Source organism: Bos taurus, chromosome 1 (genome assembly GCF_002263795.3).
Source record: "Bos taurus isolate L1 Dominette 01449 registration number 42190680 breed Hereford chromosome 1, ARS-UCD2.0, whole genome shotgun sequence".
Lineage (NCBI taxonomy): Eukaryota > Metazoa > Chordata > Mammalia > Artiodactyla > Bovidae > Bos > Bos taurus.
In genome coordinates, this window is record NC_037328.1 from 105,545,150 (window position 1) to 105,565,433 (window position 20,284).

General features: G+C 36.1%; 1 pseudogene; it reads left to right on the forward strand.

The window, feature by feature from the left end:
* Positions 1 to 8,085: 8,085 nt before the first annotated feature.
* Positions 8,086 to 8,183, forward strand: LOC112448284 (uncharacterized; annotated as a pseudogene).
* Positions 8,184 to 20,284: the final 12,101 nt, after the last annotated feature.

The following is a 20,284-nucleotide window of genomic DNA, read 5'->3' on the forward strand; positions in this document are numbered from 1 at the left end:
GTGGAGGAGGGCATCCACACAAGTCAGTGATGAGCTGTCAGAGCCAAACCAGAGTAAGAAAGGCATTCAATTAAAGTAGGAGGGGTGACCTGGTAGTGAGTGCCAGAGTACAGGTGGGCTGGAGATGGCCTCACCAAGGGGCATCCCTGGAGTGAGAGTGGTGGGGATGTGTTCTGTCCATGAGTGCTGCAGGAGATGGACCCTATCCATGGCTGACTGAGTAAGCTTCTGCATTAAACACAATGGAAGCAAGTTTCTCATTATTCAAAAACACCATTACAAATATGGAAGAGGAGAAATTCAGAATGAACCCTGGAGTGTTAAATGCAATTGGATTTATTGGTAGAAACTCATGGTTTTTATCCCTTCTCCAGGAGATCTTCCCAACTGAGGGATTGAACCTGGGTCTCCCTCATTACAGACACTTAATCGTCTGAGCCACCAGGGAAGTCCTAACATATATTTGTATATAGAGAGACAAGTATAGATATGTGCTTATATATGTGGGAATTTCTTAAAAAGATAGGAATACCAGACCACCTTATCTTCCTCCTGATCAATTTATATGCAGCTCAAAAAGCAACAGTTAGAACAGACATTCAAAATTGGAAAAGGAGTATGTCAAAGGTTATATATTGTCACCCTACTTATTTAACTTATATGCAGAGTACATCATGCGAAATGCCAGACTGGATGAAGCACAAGATAGAATCAAGACTGCTGGGAGAAGTATCAATAACCTTATATATGCAGATGACATCACCCTTAAGGCAGAAAGTGAAGAGGAACTGAAGAACCTCTTGATGAAAGTGAAAGAAGAGAGTGAAAGGGCTGGCTTAAAATTCAACATTCAAAAAACTAACATCATGGCATCTGGTCCCATCATTTCATGACAAGTAGAAGGGGAACAATAGAAACAGTGGGAGACTTTATTTTCTTAGGCTCCAAAATCACTGTAGATGCTGATTGCAGCCATGAAATTAAAAGATGCTTGCTCCTTGGAAGAAAGGCTATGACAAAACTAGAGAGCATATTAAAAAGCAGAGACATTACTTTACCACAAAGGTCCATAAAGTCAAAGCTATGGTTTTTCCAACAGCCCTGTGTGGATGTGAGAGTTGGACCATAAAGAACATTGACCGCCAAAGAAATGATGTTTTTGAACTGTGGTGTTGAAGAAGACTCTTGAGAGTTCCTTGGACTGCAAAGAGATCAAACCAGTCAATCCTAAAGGAAATCAGTCCTGAATATTCATTGGAAGGAACGATACTGAAGCGTTGGCCAATACGTTGGCCACCTGATGCAAACAACTGACTCATTAGAAAAGACCCTGATGCTGAGAAAGATTGAAGGCAGGAGGAGAAGAGGACAAAAGAGGGTGAGATGGTTGGATGGCATCACTGACTCGAGGGACATCAGTTTGAACAAGCTCCAGGAGTTGGTGATGGACAGCGAAGCCTGGCATGCTGCAATCCATGAGGTCACAAAGAGTAATACACTACTGAGTGACTTAACTGATATATATTCATGCATACATGTATATATATGTGTATGTCTTTATTTTTCCCTATTTAGCTGTGAGAGCAATGTACCACAAAAGCAGAGAACAGCTTGGTAATTTGAATGCCATTTTCCACCAAAAGAAAATAGGTCTCCTCATAAGAAAGGTTGATTCTGATAAAGACTCATGTGTTGTGCCAAAAAGTAGGAGAAAGTGCTCCAAAAACTAAGGGGACATGTCAATAGGACAAAAAAATCCAATGTGAAGGAGCTCTTCCTAGTCAAATTAGGACAGTTTTGCTTTAAAATGATGTTTATTGTCAACAGACTATAAACAAATCATTCATCTATACTAATAGAAAAGTAAGTGAATAAATTCAGAGTTTGACAACAAATAGGATATTTATATAGTTTCAAAGTATCTCTTAATGATTTTTATATTAATTACAAAGGTGGGAAGTATACTTTTACAAAGGAGAAGCTTGGCAGACACCACTGTAATCAAATGATCAAAGTAAACATCAATGATGGGACCAGTGGAAACTGTGTGCCCCTGATGGATGCAATGAGAATACGGTATCACTTCTATCAATAAAATGTTCCTGCCAAAATGTATAACCTAACTCTAATCACAAGGAAGTTATAAAAACCCAAGTTTTCAGGATGTTCTCCAAAATAACTGACTGTACACTTCAAAAGTATAAAGGTCATGAAAATCAAAGAAAGATGAAGAAACTGTTCCAGAGAAAAGAGACAACTATATGTGAAGTGTGATTCTAATCTGCATCATTTTTATAGAGAAGATATATTTGGGATGATTAGTGAAACATGATCAGGGTCTTGACAGTTAGGTGGCATAATGTATCAACACTATTACAATCATTTTGATGGTTTTATTGCAACGTGTGGGAGAATGTCTTTGTAGCAAATACAGTTTTGGGGAAGGATGGGATATCATGTCAGCAACTTAGTCTCAAATGGTTGAGAAAAAGAAGTCTTTTGTACTGTACTTTGAGACTTTTCTGAAAGTTTGAGATTAATTTCACTTTCAGATAAGTGCGTGTTAGTCATTCAGTCACTTTCATGGACTGTAACCTTCCAACTCCTCTGTCCATGGGATTCTCCAGGCAAAAGTACTGGAGTGGGTTGCCATTCCTTTCTCCAGGGGATCTTCCTGACCCAGGGATTGAACCCAGGTCTCTTGCATTGCAGGCAGATTCTTTACCATCAGAGAACATTTTAAAAATATAAACATCACTCTTTAATATTTTTCAAAATAGAAAGAGCAATTACTCTTACTTATCCTCTCCTTCTTTAAATACTCTCCCTACTCTATTCCATTTAAATACTCTCCCTACTCTATTCTATCACCAAAATTATAACACTATAATGATAGAAAACAGGCTTTAATTACCTAAATATAAAGGTAATATAAGTAAATGTAAGTAAAATTTAAGGCTTCGAGTCAATTTCCTTTACTTTGTCATTTTTTAGTGTTATAAACCATAATGTTATTTTAACATGGTCTCTTGAAGCTCTCAGAAAAATGTTTTTACAAAATAGAAATCACTGAAACCAAATGTATTACAGTGCAGAGTTTCATGGTAAAAAAAAATTGTTACCAATGCAGTAGTATGTTTTTATTGGTACTACAAATAGAAATTCATTATAATTGACTATCCTGCAATATTTTGACAAACCCACTTATAGAAAGAAATACTATGCCAGGACCAAACTCTTTAGAGTACAGTCACTAATTTCTATGGAATCAAGGTAATTCTTAGGGCAAAATGTTGAAAGGAAGGGCTTGACTCATTTGTGAAAACAGATTTATAATGATAAACTGGATTTTTTTTTAACAGTCAAGGGTAGTTATAATTTTATGCACTTTAAAAGTTGCATCAAGATTCTCTTAAAATCAAGTTAACATAAGTCAGTTAGACAAGCTATTATATCAGGCAACTTATGCTGTATTATTTCCTCACTAGAAAGTTGACTTGTATGCACTGTATTTTACATACTATTTTTGTATCAATATATCCATTTCTAACATTCAGTAATTGAAAAGCACTATATATCTTTTAAGATGCAGGTTTTACCTAGTAAAATTAAGAACTCAAATTTTATTATAAGAAATGTACATTTTCTCCATGTTTAAAATAACACAAATATTAAACGCATTTCCATCACTCAACACAATTACAAGGTGAAAATACTACATTCACTGAAGTTAAATATGTGGGATGGAAATAACATGCTCTGCCCACATCCTTTTGGTGTGTCTTTCAATTCTAATAGAAGACACACCATACAAATTAAAATATAATCATTCTTAGAATAGTATTCCATTTTATGTTTATATCCCATTTTGGATGAACCTGAAGGATATTATGGTAGGTGACATAAGCCGGTCACAGAAAGACCAATACTGTATATTTTCATTTATATAAGGTATCTAAAACAGTCAAACTCACAGAATCAGAATATGGAACTGGGGTTTCCAGGGGCTGGGGGTAAAGGGAAGTAGAGAGTTTCTATCAACAGGCATAAAGTTTCAGTTAAGCAAGATGAGTAAGCCCTAGAGTTCCACTTTACAGCACTGTACCTTCAGTCAATAATAATGTACTGTATATATACTTCAAAATTTTTGAGAGTAAATATGTTAATCATTCTTACCACAATATTTTTAAATCAGACGATGAACAGTGAACATTGGGCTAATTCTATAGGTATTTTTCCAAACATAACTTGCTAATTAGTGTGAGCTAATTTGATAATCTTCATTATTATCCTGCTTAGATGGTAAAAAAAGAAATTCAGATTTAAGTCCCCCAATATTAGTATTCTGTGTGTGTGTGTGTGTGTGTGTGTGTGTATGTGTTATGGGGCAGAAGGAAAGGTAAGCCTTTAGATATAATATTTCTGAGGTTATTTTGTTTATGAACATGTCAAAACTTTACTTTTCACACTAGTATAATCTAATACATTTGCCTATTCTGCTTTTTTAAGAACAGTAATCGTTATCTGTTAAGAAGAAAGTATCTGGACAAGAACTTGAGAGTGAAGAAGCAATTGCTGAAATCAAAAGTGTGTGGTGCAATAACATTCTGACAAAAGCAGTGGCCTTCTCAGTGAGTTGAGATTAACACAAACATAAAAGAATTGCCTCTTGCCAACTTTATTTGGAGAGCCCAGCCATCCATGTGTGATGGAATAAATTTAGAAGTCCAGATGATGCAGGAGATACTTCGAAAGATGAGCCAGAACATTCAGTTAACTTTCAAATTTATTTCCTCACACATGGATGACCATTCAGCTTAAATGAAAACAGAAGCACAGCTCATCTACAAATATGCCCAAGAAATGTTTGGCTTGGTTTCAGAAAATATGATCATCTTCTTTGGCGCAACTGATTTGCTTGGCATGCTTTAAAAGAGGTACTCTCTCATCCCAATTTTTACAGCAGCAGATCAGATATTAGATCACTCAACACGGGATTTGCATACAACAGTAAAACATCTGATCTGATTTTTAAATGGCAGACAATGTCATTGTCAGTAATCAGTCCATTAAAAAAATAAAAAACTTTAATACACAACAAATGAGCAGCCAAGCAAGGAATACATTCAAAAATGCCTTTTTAATGACTGCATTTTTTCTAATGAATTGCTTTGTTCATTCAATTTCTTGAAAAGACTAATTTCCTTTCCATGCCTCTTTTGGGTCAGTCCCTATTCAATGCAGCATGTTTTTGAAGCTCATTCCTTTTAATGAGCTGTAGATGTTTTTTGATTTTCTCACTTATTTGGAAATCAACCTCAAACAAATTTTAGTGAAAGCAAAGAAATTATTTATTGGGGTAGGGAGTATCTAGACATATATTGCATGACATTTAAGGCTAGGTAATACCATTAGTTGGTTTTAGGAAAACATTTTTACCATTTACCATTTTAGGAAAACATTTTTACCATTTACCATTTTACATACAGATGGCTAACAAACACATGAAAAGATATTCAACATCACTCATTATCAGAGAAATGCAAATCAAAACCACTATGAGGAACTATTTTACGCCGGTCAGAATGGCTGCGATCCGAAAGTCTGCAAGCAATAAATGCTGGAGAGGGTATGGAGAAAAGGGAACCCTCTTACACTGTTGGTGGGAATGCAACCTAGTAGAGCCACTATTGAGAACAGTGTGGAGATTCCTTAAAAAACTGGAAATAGAACTGCCTTATGATCCAGCAATCCCTCTGCTGGGCATACACACTGAGGAAACCAGAAGGGAAAGAGACACGTGTACCCCAATGTTCATCACAGCACTGTTTGTAATAGCCAGGACATGGAAGCAACCTAGATGTCCATCAGCAGATGAATGGATAAGAAAGCAGTGGTACATATACACAATGGAGTATTACTCGGCCATTAAAAAGAATACATTTGAATCAGTTCTAATGAGGTGGAGGAAACTGGAGCCTATTATACAGAGTGAAGTAAGCCAGAAAGAAAAACACCAATACAGTATACTAACGCATATATATGGAATTTAGAAAGATGGTAACAATAACCCTGTATACAAGACAGCAAAAGAGACACTGAAATATAGAACAGTCTTTTGGACTCGGTGGGAGAGGGAGAGGGTGGGATGATTTGGGAGAATGGCATTGAAATACGTATAATATCATATATGGAACGAGTCGCCAGTCCAGGTTCGATGCACAATACTGGATGCTTGGGGCTGGTGCACTGGAACGACCCAGAGGGATGGTATGGGGAGGGAGGAGGGCGGAGGGTTCAGGATGGGGAACACATGTGTACCTGTGGTGGATTCATTTCGAGGTTGGCAAAACCAATACAATATTGTCAAGTTTAAAAATAAAATAAAATAAAAAAAAAGGAAAACATTTTTATACAGGTTGTAGTTTATTATTATCCCTATTATGTAGGATAGTCCCATCACGAATAGTTTGCCCTGTAGTTTTCTGGTGTGTTTCAGATGCTGTACTGAACTATGTGAATCTAATATCAAATGATCTAATATCTGATATGTTGCTGTAAAAAAAGATGAGAGTACTTCTTTTAAAGCATGTTAGGCCAATCAGTTGAGAAAAAGAAAAAAAAATATGTCTTTATATGATTGTTTTTAAGCTTTTCTTTGGTTTGTTCAGCTTTTGAGACAAGGCTGATTGTTTAAGCTTAAAGTGTATGGCATAATGATTTTACTTACAGACATGAAATGATTACCACAGTAAGTTTGGTGAATATCCATTACCTAACATAGATACAAATTTTTTTAAATATTTTTTTCTTGTGATGAGAATTCTTAGGATTTAGTCTTAACAACTTTCATATATAATATACAGTGATATTCATTATATGACTCATGTAATATATTATTAGTATTATTGGATAAGGTCCATTTGATATGAAGCTGAGTTCATCATTACAAAGCATAGTCATGATAAGAAAGGTACCCCCATATAAATTCACTGTCCAATGAGAGCAGTCAGTGATAAAGTATAGAAATTCCTCATATTTTAGACTTGCAGATAGAAGACTGAGAACTAGATTAACAGTTAAGAGGTGTAATATCTGATCCCAGTTTTCTCTTTTTTGATTCTGTGACTAACCATGAATCATTTGAACTCTGAACCATAGCCTTTTCATTTATACAATAAAATTAACAATAGTTGTAAGTATAAAAAGAAGTAAAATCCAAAATATATATGTACAGAAATATAGTAATTTATTATACCTGGCTAATTAAAATCTAACTTCAGCTACACTTTGCACATAGTAATATGAGATTGCTAAAGGAATGCTTAAATTATTACGTTAGACCGAAGTTTAAAATTTGACTCAGAATCTTTTTGAGGGCTTTTTAGATATGATCAAAGCACCAAGATTTAAAGTATGCAGATCTACCCTCAGTTCTTTATGTCCAATTGGGGTTGGGGAGAAACATGTAATAGCTACTAATCTCTGTTTTTAATCATCTCTGCTTTTAAAAGTTCTCTATGTCTAATCCATTTCAATTTCATCATTAAAGTTTTGCTTTTAGAAGGTACAATTATCATCAAATGATTTTACTTTCACCCCACAAGGGTTTTCTTTCTATATTGATTCTACATGGATTACATCCTATTTAATTTTTTCCTTCTAACTTCTAATAGCACTGGGTAATTATGAATTAAATTAATAAATATCTTCCTTTCAGCAAGAGAGAATTTCACATGTAAAAGCATGAATGAATAAGCAAGCACAGCCACTAGGTCTTATTATTAATCAATCTCTTTAGAAAACACTACCCCCTTGGCATATCACATTGTATTTTAGCTTATTTTGTATCTCTTCTGCTACTGTGTTCTGTTAAACTCTTAAAAATCAGATTTATACCATTAAAAAATCTTATTGTTGCCAATGCTTCCCTTAATAATTACTGAAATTTTTCAGTAAAACAGAAAGAATTCAAAGAGTAATAATAAATATTCCCCTTGCAGTGAGTGTAAGATGGAAAAAATGACTGTCATCTCTGCACACCTTTAAGAGTCTGAGCATCTCACAGTGCAGAGGATTATTGAAGTGCTAAAAGGACATATTATAAAACTGGAGTGATACAGAGATTAGCATGGCCCCTGTACAAGGATGACAGGCAAATTCGTGAAGCCCTGCATATTTTGGCGGCTTCCCAAGTAACCCTCATGGTAAAGAATTCGCCTGCCAAACAGAAGACATGGGATCAATCCCTGGGTCTGGAAGACCCCCTGGAGAAGGAAATTGCAACCCATTCCAGTATGTTTGCCTGGGAATTTCGATGGACAGAGGAATCTGGTGGGATATAGTCCATGAGGTCACAAGAGTCAGACACAACTCAGCATCTAAGCACAAAATACAATTAGTTTTTATACAGTATGGTCTGTAAATGTAAGCATTAGCTTAAATAATGTTACAAATTTACCAAATCATTTAAATATCTTGCTGGAAAGATGATAAGACCACCATACACCATACCTAAATCCTGCTGCATGCAAGCAGGACAATGCAACATGAGTGGAAGGGATAAAGGCCAACTCTGGGCCCAACTCCCTGACATCTCATTAATTATCTGTGCTCTTTCTTCTCATTCTGCCAAAATGATGCCAGAGTGACCTAGAAGTCATGAAATGGTGAGATATGACCTCAAGATGGAAGCAATATTGCTAGGTCACCTGAGAGATCACTTGGTATAAAGCCACCAACCCAATATTGAACTATAATGCAAGCAACATCAAATCAACGGCATTAAGCCACTGAGAATTTCAGGTCCTTTGTTATAGCCCACTCTAACAATAGATAGCATATTCTAAGGAAAACATTGGCCAACTAAATAAACTGGAACTTCCTAAAAGAAACAACCAAGTGTTTCCATGTTAAAAGAACAGAAATCAATAGTCCGTTCCTTCCTATGGGGATTTTAAAAGAAAGCTTTTTCTTTTTTTTCCTTATGCTAAAAGCCAGAAGACAGAGGTTTCCGGCTCTGTTACATACAGAGTCCATTTCTCTGGGCCTTATCTATTAATTAAAAATAAATGGGTATACAAGATAATCTCTACTGTTCATTCTGCTGCTGCTGCTAAGTCACTTCAGTCTTGTCCGACTCTGTGAGACCCCATAGACTGCAGCCCACCAGGCTCCCCTGTCCCTGGGATTCTCCAGGCAAGAACACTGGAGTGAGTTTCCATTTCCTTCTCCAATGAATGAAAGTGAAAAGTGAAAGTGAAGTCGCTCAGTAAGTGTCCGACTCTTTGTGACCCCATGGACTGCAGCCTACCAGGCTCCTCTGTCCATGAGATTTCCCAGGCAAGAGTACTGGAGTGGGTTGCCATTGCCTTCTCCGACTGTTCATTATAAGTCTATAATATTAAGCCCATAAATCTAAAATATATTCTTAGATCTACATTTTCTAAGTAACAGGATTTATAAAATCCAAACAAACCAAGAAATTTGAAGAAACTTAGCAAGAAAAATAAAGCCAAGCTAAAATTCATGTTTTGAAACAGTTTTATCAAGCTCTTAGTAAAATGAAAATATGGATGTCATTAAAGAATTAAGGAAGTTGATATTTTATCACAAGTTTGAACATGAACTCGCTATAGGACAAATATAAGTTTTCTCCAAAAATAGGCTGAGAATTCAAATTGGCTATACCTGTTCAATACATTATATTCAGTAAAGTCTAAATCATATAAATTATAGATAATATGTTTTTCAACAAGAGAAAAGAAAAGAATGTAATGTGGTTAAGGTGCTAGGCTGTGGATACAGACAATGTAAGCCTCTCAGTTCTACTTTAAATAGCGAGGTGACCTTGACCAAGCTACTTTACTTCATCCTTAGTGTTCACAACTGTAAATTTGGAAGATTAATAATATCGGCTTCATGGGGCAGCTGTTATGTGTGCTAAATAAGTAAACGTATGTAAAATAATTCAAACAATGCCCACATACAGTCAGTGTAACTGTGTAATATAAGTTTGCAATGGAAAAGACTCTGATGCTGGGAGGGATTGGAGGCAAGAGGAGAAGGGGATGACAGAGGATGAGATGGCTGGATGGCATCACTGACTCGATGGACATGAGTCTCAGTGAACTCCGGGAGTTGGTGATGGACAGGGAGGCCTGGCGTGCTGCGATTCATGGAGTCGCAAAGAGTCGGACACGACTGAGTGACTGATCTGATCTGATCTGATCTGACTGTTACACATTGAATTTATACTAAAAGTAATTTTTCCTTATTCAAATAGCTTTACTATAGAACACAGTTATAAATTTAGAAATATTTAAGGAACTGATTTAATGTTATTTTCCAGTGCTATCAAAAGCTACAAATTATGCACCATGATATAACAGTTTTATTCTTTTTAACTGACCCTATGTAAATCTCTCTAGTTGAGTACATTAATAATATTAGGCTAAGCTGAGCGCCAAAGAATTGATGCTTTTGAACTGTGGTGCTGGAGAAGACTCTTGAGAGTCCCTTGGACTGCAAGGAGATCCAACCAGTCCTGGGTGTTCACTGAAAGGACTGATGCTGAAGCTGAAACTCCAGTACTTTGGCCACCTCATGCGAAGAGTTGACTCATTGGAAAAGACCCTGATGCTGGGAGGGATTGGGGGCAGGAGAAGGAGATGACAAGATGAGATGGCTAGATGGCATCACCAACTCGATGCACATGAGTTTGGGTAAACTCCGAGAGTTGGTGATGGACAGGGAGGCCTGGTGTGCTGCAATTCATGGGGTCACAAAGAGTCGGACACAACTGAGCAACTGAACTGAACTGAATTCAGATTAAGATTCTCTCATTAAAACTTGTACTTTGGCATAAAGCAAAGTTATGAATATGAATAGTTCCAAGAGAAAAAGGCTGCAACTTGAACTTAAAGTTTAATACAGTGCAGCATCACTTCCAGAGTAGAATCAAGATATCTACTTGAATTTAATATGGCTTATATAGCTTTATATAGCTTATAGCTTGAATTTTATATGGTTTTATCAAATTATTAAAACAAAAGACTAAAAACACATAACTAAAATTCAAGATTCTTTAAATATGAGATCAAAACAATGTGAGTAAATAAACACAATGTCAAGGAATATGAAGTTAAAACAGAGCTGAATAAAATACATTAAGGGTAAGTTAGTACAACTGTTTTAAAAAGACAACACACAAATGTTTTAGAGTGTTAGACTCAAAGCTAACATCATTAGCTCACTTCAAAGATATCATGTTTACAACTACTTTTCACTGTTTGGCAAACTAGATAAACTAAGACCTTGCTCTATCAAAAACCTGGAAACACTGGCTAAGGTGTAATAAATATGCTTTGAAAAGCCAAGCTCAAAAAGAGAAAGGAAAGTCCCCAGAGCCACAAAATTTAAGTAGAAGCTGAACACAAGAGTGACGTTAGACCTCAAGCAGTAATGAAAGGTTTGGGAGTAACTACTGCAGAGAAAGATGAACAAATCTATGGCCTTTGGAAAGAAGGAAGTAGGGAATCAAAATGCTTACTTTATGTGAGGAATGCAAAGGCCTACATACTCAGTGAAAGGTTAGTGTTAGTCGCTCAGTCATGCCCGACTCTTTGCCACCCCATGGACTGCAGCCCACCAGGCTCCTCTGTCCATGAGATTTTGCAGGCAAGGATACTGGAGTGGGTTGCCATTTCCTTCTCCAGGGGATCTTCCCAACCCAGGGATCAAACCCGGGTCTCCTGCACTGCAGGCAGATTCTTTACTGACTGAGCTACAAGGGTTAGGGAAGAATAAATTTATCAAGCAAAGGATGACAAAGAAGTTTCTATGTTGGGGAATCAGTTTCTATGTTGGTGCTCTGAGTGAAAAGGAAATAATGAAGGTGGAAGGGGAAAGAAAAATAGAAAGGAAAAAAAGAGTAAAAAAGAAAATGGAAGAAAGGACAGAGGGAAAGGGAGGGAAGAGAGAGACCCCAAAGAGAATTAGTAACCACAGTTTAAGTTTGAGGACTCAGATTTTTATGACTTGCCTTGTCCTAGAAGACCAAAGCTGAAAAGTTATCATTAAAATGTTTTCTGAGAAAACATAGACACGTGAGAAGGTTGTTCAACAACACTAATTAGAGAAATGCAAATCAAAATGACAATGAGATGCCTCCTCCCACCTGTCAAAATGGTTGTTATCAAAAAGACAACAAACAACAAACCTTGACAAAGATGTGGTGAAAAGGGAAGCCTTGCACATTGTTGGTGGGGATGTGAATTGATGCATCTACTATGGAAAAGAGTATGAAAGTTCCTCACAAAATTAAAAGCATAAATATCATATGATTGAGAAATTCCACTTCTGAGTATTTATCTAAAGAAAATGAAAACACTAACTTGAAAAAGATTTAAGCATGTCAAGTTCACTGCATCATTATTTACAATAGCCAAAACATGGAAACAAACATCCACTGATGGGTGAATATATAGGGAAAATATGGTGTACATGCATACATACAGAAGAGTATTATTCTACCATAAAAAGAAGGAAATCATGCCATTTGCAACAACATGGATGGACTTTGAGGGCATTATGCCTAAGTGAAAGAAGCTAGAAGACAAATGTGTGTGAAATCAAGAAAAAAAATTCATTGACTCATAGATACACTGAACAGATTTGTGGTTGACAGAGGCTGGGTGTGGAACGTGGTAGGTAGGTGATGAACAAACTAGGTGAAACTAATATCAGTATCTTTGCTATTTTCTTCTTTAAGACTTACTTGTGTTAGATTATTGCTGCTATTTTAAATTACAGATAGTCTTTTTTTTAAATGAGGAATTACTTTACTTATTTTGTATCTATTCCTGTTTTTAAAAGCTACAGAGCACTCAAAATGGCAGTGAAGATATGGAGAACAACCTAAGTGTCTGTCAATGAATAAAGATATGGAATATATATACAATGAAATCTTATTCAGTCATGAGAAAGAAGGAAACTCTGCCTTTTTCAACATGGAGATACTTGAGGATGCTCTGTTAAGTGAAATAAGTCAGAGAAAGACTAATATTGTATGGTATCACTTATATGTGGAACCTTAAAAAATAGTAAAACTCATAAGCAAAATAGGAGAGTGGTTGTCAAAGGCTAGGAGTTGGGAAATAAGTTGAGGTTGGTAAAATGCTACAAACTTTCAGCTGTAAAATGAATAAGATTTGACGATATAATGGAAAGCATAGTGACTAAGTTGATAACACTGATAACACTATTCAATTGAAATTGGCTAAGAGTAGAACTTAAATATTCTCAACAAATTTCTAGAGGTTGTGGTAATTAGATAGAGGAATCCTTTCACAGTGTATATGCATATAAAATTAATGTGATGTACACTCTAAATCTTAAAATTGTCAATTATGCCTCAAAGATGAAAAAATTCTTACACACTACTTTATTATGTAGATATATTTACATGTATTTAACCACTCCACTACTGATGGGATTCAGTCTGTTGCCAATCTTTTTGTATGCAGGTGAATATAGATATATAATTATGATACTTTTGATAAATATTTTAACTATCCCTTTAGACAGAGTCTGTAGGGATGCAATTCACACTTCTTTAAGCATAATATGAGTTTGTTTCCTCACATTCTCACCAACTGAATACTACCAAACACTTTGCTATATGTCAACGGCTTCTCTTATTAATTAGGTTGAGCATCTTTTTCATTTAAGAACATTTCATATTTTCTTTTTTAGGAATTCTGTTTGTTCTTCATTTTTCTATGGTGTCATTTTCTTATCAATGCAAAGGGATGCTTATTTATTGAGAAAGTTGGCACACTCATCATTTTGCTAAATGAATTTCAAGAATTTTTCCTGTTTATTCTTTGGTTTCGATTCTTTGGGGCTTCCTTATGCTGAATTTTTATGTTTTATGCAGTCTAATTTATCACTTGTATTTTCTGAGTTTAATGAGGTACTTAGAAACATTTTCTTCATCTATTACTCCTTAACATTCCCATAGCTTGGTCAAGTTAACCAAATGTTTTTTAACCATTGATCTTTGATTCATATTGATTTAATTTGTAATAAGGTATAAATCCAGCTTGCACTTTTTTCAGATGTCTATCAATTGTTCCCAAACTTGTACTGACATCACTCTTTTATCCCTGGTGTTTTGAAATGTTACTTTAATTATGAAATAAATAGTGGTATGTATTTGATTCTACTTCTGATATATTTAATTTGATCCCATCAATCTGTCTCTACTCATATGCCAATTTTATATAAACATCTAGCAGACCTAGTTCCCTCTCATTATTCATCTCTAGTACTTTCTTATAAATCTTGAATTTTTTTTCTTACCATTTTTTTATTATTTTTATTTTACTTTACAATATTTTTACATTAACATTATTATTAGCTGGTTGTAGTTTTGTTATCTTCATTTTCTTTACAGATTGCATAAAGTATATAGATTACCTCTGGAGAACTATGGATGTTCCTATTTTATGTTAATTCTGTCATTATGGCTCCTTCCAGAGAATTTAAAAATTGTCTTCATCTAGATCCTACACACTTATTAAATATATTCCTATTTTATTTTTGCTTTTGTTGAAATTAATGTAAATCAGTCTTTTCTTCAATCTTGTTTTTTAAATAATTGTTTGCCTATATAAAAATAAATTTTATATAAAAATTATGTACTTAGCTGTTTATTAAATTGTTATTGTAGATATTGTTTTATCAGTTTTTCCAGAGACATAGCATGTCCTTCTAAGTTGTGAGATCATCATTTATTTCTATAAAGTTTTAGTAAATGGTTGTTTTGCCTTATTTCTCTTCTTTGAGGAACATGTGTTTCCAATTCCCTTTACTTATCTTCAATATCCATCATTTTCTATCTCAATTCTATCCTAGTTTTCTATTCTTCTTACTCTTTTATTCCTGTCCTCTATGTTCTCTTCCAAACAGACTGCTTCCAATTTTTCTATTTCTGTAATTATTTTTTTTCTTTCCCTTCACTTGATTTCTGCCAGGTAAAATTTTATCTTTTCTTTTGTCTCATCATCCCTTTCTTCCATATATACTTAAATCTCTCATTTCATAGACTCAGCTATTTCATATATGCAATTGTTTAATTAAGAAGTGTTTGACCACAATTTCTATTAGCTTGGTAGTAGTATATCTCTGTGGAGTGATACTTTTCACTCAGCAAATGTTGCTACTGTTTCTTTACTCATTTTTCTTATATCTTTGACTGTATCCTGTGACAGATTTTTTTTTTTTTTAATTCACCATTTTAGGAGGCAAGTTCTTCCTCTCAAGCTATCTGCATGAGATTCATGGTGTAGGGCAGATCTCACTTTCCTTTTAATTGGAATTCCCATTATGGCCCAGTTTTGCGTATGTTCTTTCAACCTTTAACTTTTCTCAGACTACAGTGTACCTTCTGTACCCATCCCTATTGACAGACTATGTTTTAAAACTGTAGTCAGTCTCTGTTGTTCCTTTTTCAGTCACAATTAGTCACAGGGAAACTCCAAACCTAATCTCTGCATACAATTCCCACCACTATAAAGACAGCTTTAGATATTCCATTTTGTGATAGGTTCCTCATTTTGAAATATTTTCTTTGCATCTTCTGCTTGTAACCACAAGTATATGCTCTCTTCCTCTTGCACATCCAGCTTGATATTCACCATTATTTGGTTCCATTTTGATCTTTATTTTGGTCTGTGTTTCAATTTTGTTCTAGTTTCACTGAATGAAGTACAGAAAGAATTTATTTCTCAATATTCTGCATGTTTTTCAGGAGAATGAGTAAAAGCTGACTTTAGGCCCTTACCACTAAACCAGAAGTCTTGCAAGTGGATTTCTTAAGCAAACCATCCAGTAAAAGTTGTAAAACTAAACATTACTATTTTTAAAATAATGCCAAGACATACTAAAGACTATGAAAAAATAGCTCTAAGTCATATAAGCAGAAACAAATATAAATATAGACTATAAAGAATTTATGAAAATAATAACACAAAGACAACAGCCCAAGAAAAGTTTTTATGCAAAGTGATTTTTAAAAGAAATTCAAATGACCAAATAGACATATGGAAAATACTGAGCTTCAATGGTAGTCAGGTGAACAAAAAATTTTAAATCTAATCCTGAAAAATGTAAAACAGGGGATGAGAGGTAATCTCATACTCTGATATGAGCATCAGTTCAGTTCAGTTGCTCAGTCGTGTCCGACTGTTTGTGACACCATGAATCGTAGCACGCCAGGCCTCCCTGTCCATCACCAACTCCCGGAGTTCACTCAGACTCACATCCATCAAGTCAGTGATGCCATCCAGCCATCTCATCCTCTGTCGTCCCCTTCTCCTCTTGCCTCCAATCCCTCCCAGCATCAGAGTCTTTTCCAATGAGTCAACTCTTCGCATGAGGTGGCCAAACTACTGCAGTTAAAGCTTTAGCATCATTTCTTCCAAAGAAATCCCAGGGCTGATCTCCTTCAGAATGGACTGCTTGGATCTCCTTGCAGTCCAAGGGACTCTCAAGAGTCTTCTCCAACACCACAGTTCAAAAGCATCAATTCTTCGGCTCTCAGCCTTCTTCACAGTCCAACTCTCACATCCATACATGACCACAGGAAAAACCATAGCCTTGACTAGATGGACCTTTGTTGGCAAAGTAATGTCTCTGCTTTTGAACATGCTATCTCAGTTGGTCATAACTTTCCTTCCAAGGAGTAAGCGTCTTTTAATTTCATGGCTGCAGTCACCATCTGCTGTGATTTTGGAGCCCAAAAAAATAAAGTCTGACACTGTTTCCACTGTTTCCCCATCTATTTCCCATGAAGTGATGGGACCAGATGCCATGATCTTCGTTTTCTGAATGTTGAGCTTTAAGCCAACTTTTTCACTCTCCACTTTCACTTTCATCAAGAGGCTTTTGAGTTCCTCTTCACTTTCTGCCATAAGGGTGGTGTCATATCTGAGGTTATTGATATTTCTCCTGGCAATCTTGATTTCAGCTTGTGTTTCTTCCAATCCAGCGCTTCTCATGATGTACTCTGCATATAAGTTAAATAAGCAGGGTGACAATATACAGCCTTGACATACTCCTTTTCCTATTTGGAACCAGTCTGTTGTTCCATGTCCAGTTCTAACTGTTGCTTCCTGACCTGCATACAAATTTCTCAAGAGGCAGATCAGGTGGTCTAGTATTCCCATCTCTTTCAGAATTTTCCACAGTTTATTGTGATCCACACAGTCAAAGGCTTTGGCATAGTCAATAAAGCAGAAATAGATGTTTTTTCTGGAACTCTCTTGCTTTTTCTATGATCCAGTGGATGTTGGCAATTTGATCTCTGGTTCCTCTGCCTTTTCTAAAACCAGCTTGAACATCAGGAAGTTCATGGTTCACATATTGCTGAAGCCTGGCTTGGAGAATTTTGAGCATTACTTTACTAGCGTGTGAAATGAGTGCAATTGTGCAGTAGTTTGAGCATTCTCTGGCATTGCCTTTCTTTGGGATTGGAATGAAAACTGACCTTTTCCAGTCCTGTGGCCACTGCTGAGTTTTCCAAATTTGCTGGCATATTGAGTGCAGCACTTTCACAGCATCATCTTTCAGGATTTGAAATAACTCAACTGGAATGCCATCACCTCCACTAGCTTTGTTCATAGTGATGCTTATACTTTGGTGCAAACATCTTAGAAAAAAAAATGACCATTGCTAGGCTGAAGACCCAGCAATTCCATTCTTAACTATATATTCAAGAAAGAAACTTGCCTAAGACACACATTTTTAAGAGGTTTTTTTTTTGACAGAAGTCAGAAACAATCTAAATTTACATCAACTGAAGAATGAATATACATTTGTAGCATCCCAAACCATGCTGCTGCTCCTAAGTCACATCAGTTATGTCTGACTCTGTGTGACCCCACAGACAGCAGCCCACCAGGCTCCCCCATCCCTGAGATTGTCCAGGCAAGAACACTGGATTGGGTTTCCATTTCCCTCTCCAATGCATGAAAGTGAAAAGTGAGAGTGAAGTCACTCAGTCATGTCCGACTCCTAGTGACCCCATGGACTGCAGCCCACCAGGCTCCTCCATCCATGGGATTTTCCAGGCAAGAGTACTGGAGTGGGTTGCCATTGTCTTCTGCTGCTTTTGCTGAAATACTACAAATCTATAAAAAATGAATTTTATATATAAAATTATAAGCACATTTAAAAAATAATGCTGACTATAAAAGCCTAAAATTATATGCATAATATAATGCTATTTAAAATGTTTTATATATAATAATATGCTACATATATTTTTAGGATTAAATTCAATCTCAATAAAAGTATTTTTTAAAGCATATGTTGTTAATAAGTATCAAATGTAGTATTTACTCCAGGAATCCCCGTAAGCATTTGGGAATGTGAATCAAGTACAAACCCAAACTTTAGGCAATCAACATTCAGACTATAGTTATATGAATATGAACTATATCTAAGCGTTAAGTAATTAAAAGTGTTAAGTCACAAGCTGGTAATATTGAGGATATTTGAACACTAACATACAACCCATAGCCACCAGTTCAAATTGCTCCACTGAGAAATCCATCATTTGAACCACTCACAGACATTTCTGCATCTGTCTCTATTTCTTCTTTATTTCACTCCACCACAGCAAATCACAAAAGCTTAAACACAAAATTGGACTCGAAATACATCTAAATACATATAGACAGACACATGGAGTATTAAAATAGCAGAGACTATAGTGCTATAGCCAGGCTCATCCCATTTTGTAAAGGATTGAACATGGCCACCATCTCTCTCAGACTGAGCAGCCATAGTCAAGGTTCTTATAACAAATTTCTGTACAATGATTGATGACAGATTGATCCATCTCCTTCAAAAATGAGGCTGAACAACACTGAACGTGAACCAGAGAACCTTTATTTTTTTGTATCTTTAGTGTATTTTTTCTCTGTCCTTTTATCTTCTAAATTTTGAAGTAAATGTTGTGAGGTATCAAGAATCTCAACTTAATAACCACTTATAAAAATCTCATAACCCTAGAAAACTATTTATAAGTAAAATTAGCATTTGTCTCAATATAAAGAAATAAAATTGAATTATAGATTGGTTTATTTATCTGCAGTGGAAAGTTGTTAAGCCTGGGGCTGCTCATCATCTTTCTGTAGCAGTAATGAACCTTGTCAACCTACACAGAAACCAGAGGCAAATGATCAGAAATAAAAGACATTACACCTTCTAGGACAGCATTTTTAGTAAGACTCACAAAAGTGAAGTGAAGTTGCTCAGTCATGTCCGACTCTTTGAGACCTGTGGACTGTAGCCCACCAGGCTCCTCCATCCATGGGATTCTCTAGGCAAGAATACTGGAGTGGGTTGCCATTTCCTTCTCCAGGGGTTGCCATTGAACCCAGGTCTCCCATATTACAGGCAGACACTTTAACCTCTGAGCCACAAGGGAAGCCCAAGACTCACAAAGACAGTATGAAATCTGTTTCCCATGGTTCTTTATATCTGAGAGTAGTTTACTAGGATTTAGCAAGGACAAACCGTCAAACTTTCAAAGAAGGTTCTTGTTACTTGGACCATAGGCATGTAAGTTAGCACCAGCAGAGGCATCAAGCCATCCCTTGGCATAATCAAGATCAAGCCTAGGGTCCACAGAATTATCCAGGCTCACAGACCTGACTCACTCACTACCGCAGCACTCTCCCTAAGATGATTACCTCAAGCAATGGGCTGTTGCCAATTTTGAGGAAAAATGTTCAGTTCCTAAATCATTTGCCAGGAATGAGGTCAACTCCCTTTCTGGGATACCAGCCCCCAGGAAATCAATCTTAGACAATTAACCCCTTCCTCTCATTCTCAAAGTTAGAAGCCAGAACTCATTTCCCTGCCCCCTTTATAGATAGGACACTGGCATGTGACTTAATCTAGGCCAATCAGGAACAGCCACCAGAAATGTCGGTATGGAAATGAGCCACATGAGGATACAGCCATGATGAAGAATCTGTTTTCTGCTCAGAATAGTGAGAGGAAATTCAGGCTTTAGGAAGCAGCATGAACAGGGTTTCTGCTGTTCATGCCTAATGTCTACAATGCAATCTGCAGCTCTGTCTCTCAATGGCCACAGCAGTGGTCTGTTTTCTGGGGCAGAACTCCAGGGAACTGTTTGTACCTTTTCTCAGGCTGTGTAGCTTCAAAACCTACATCTATAACATTCCCAAAGATTATATAATCTACCTAC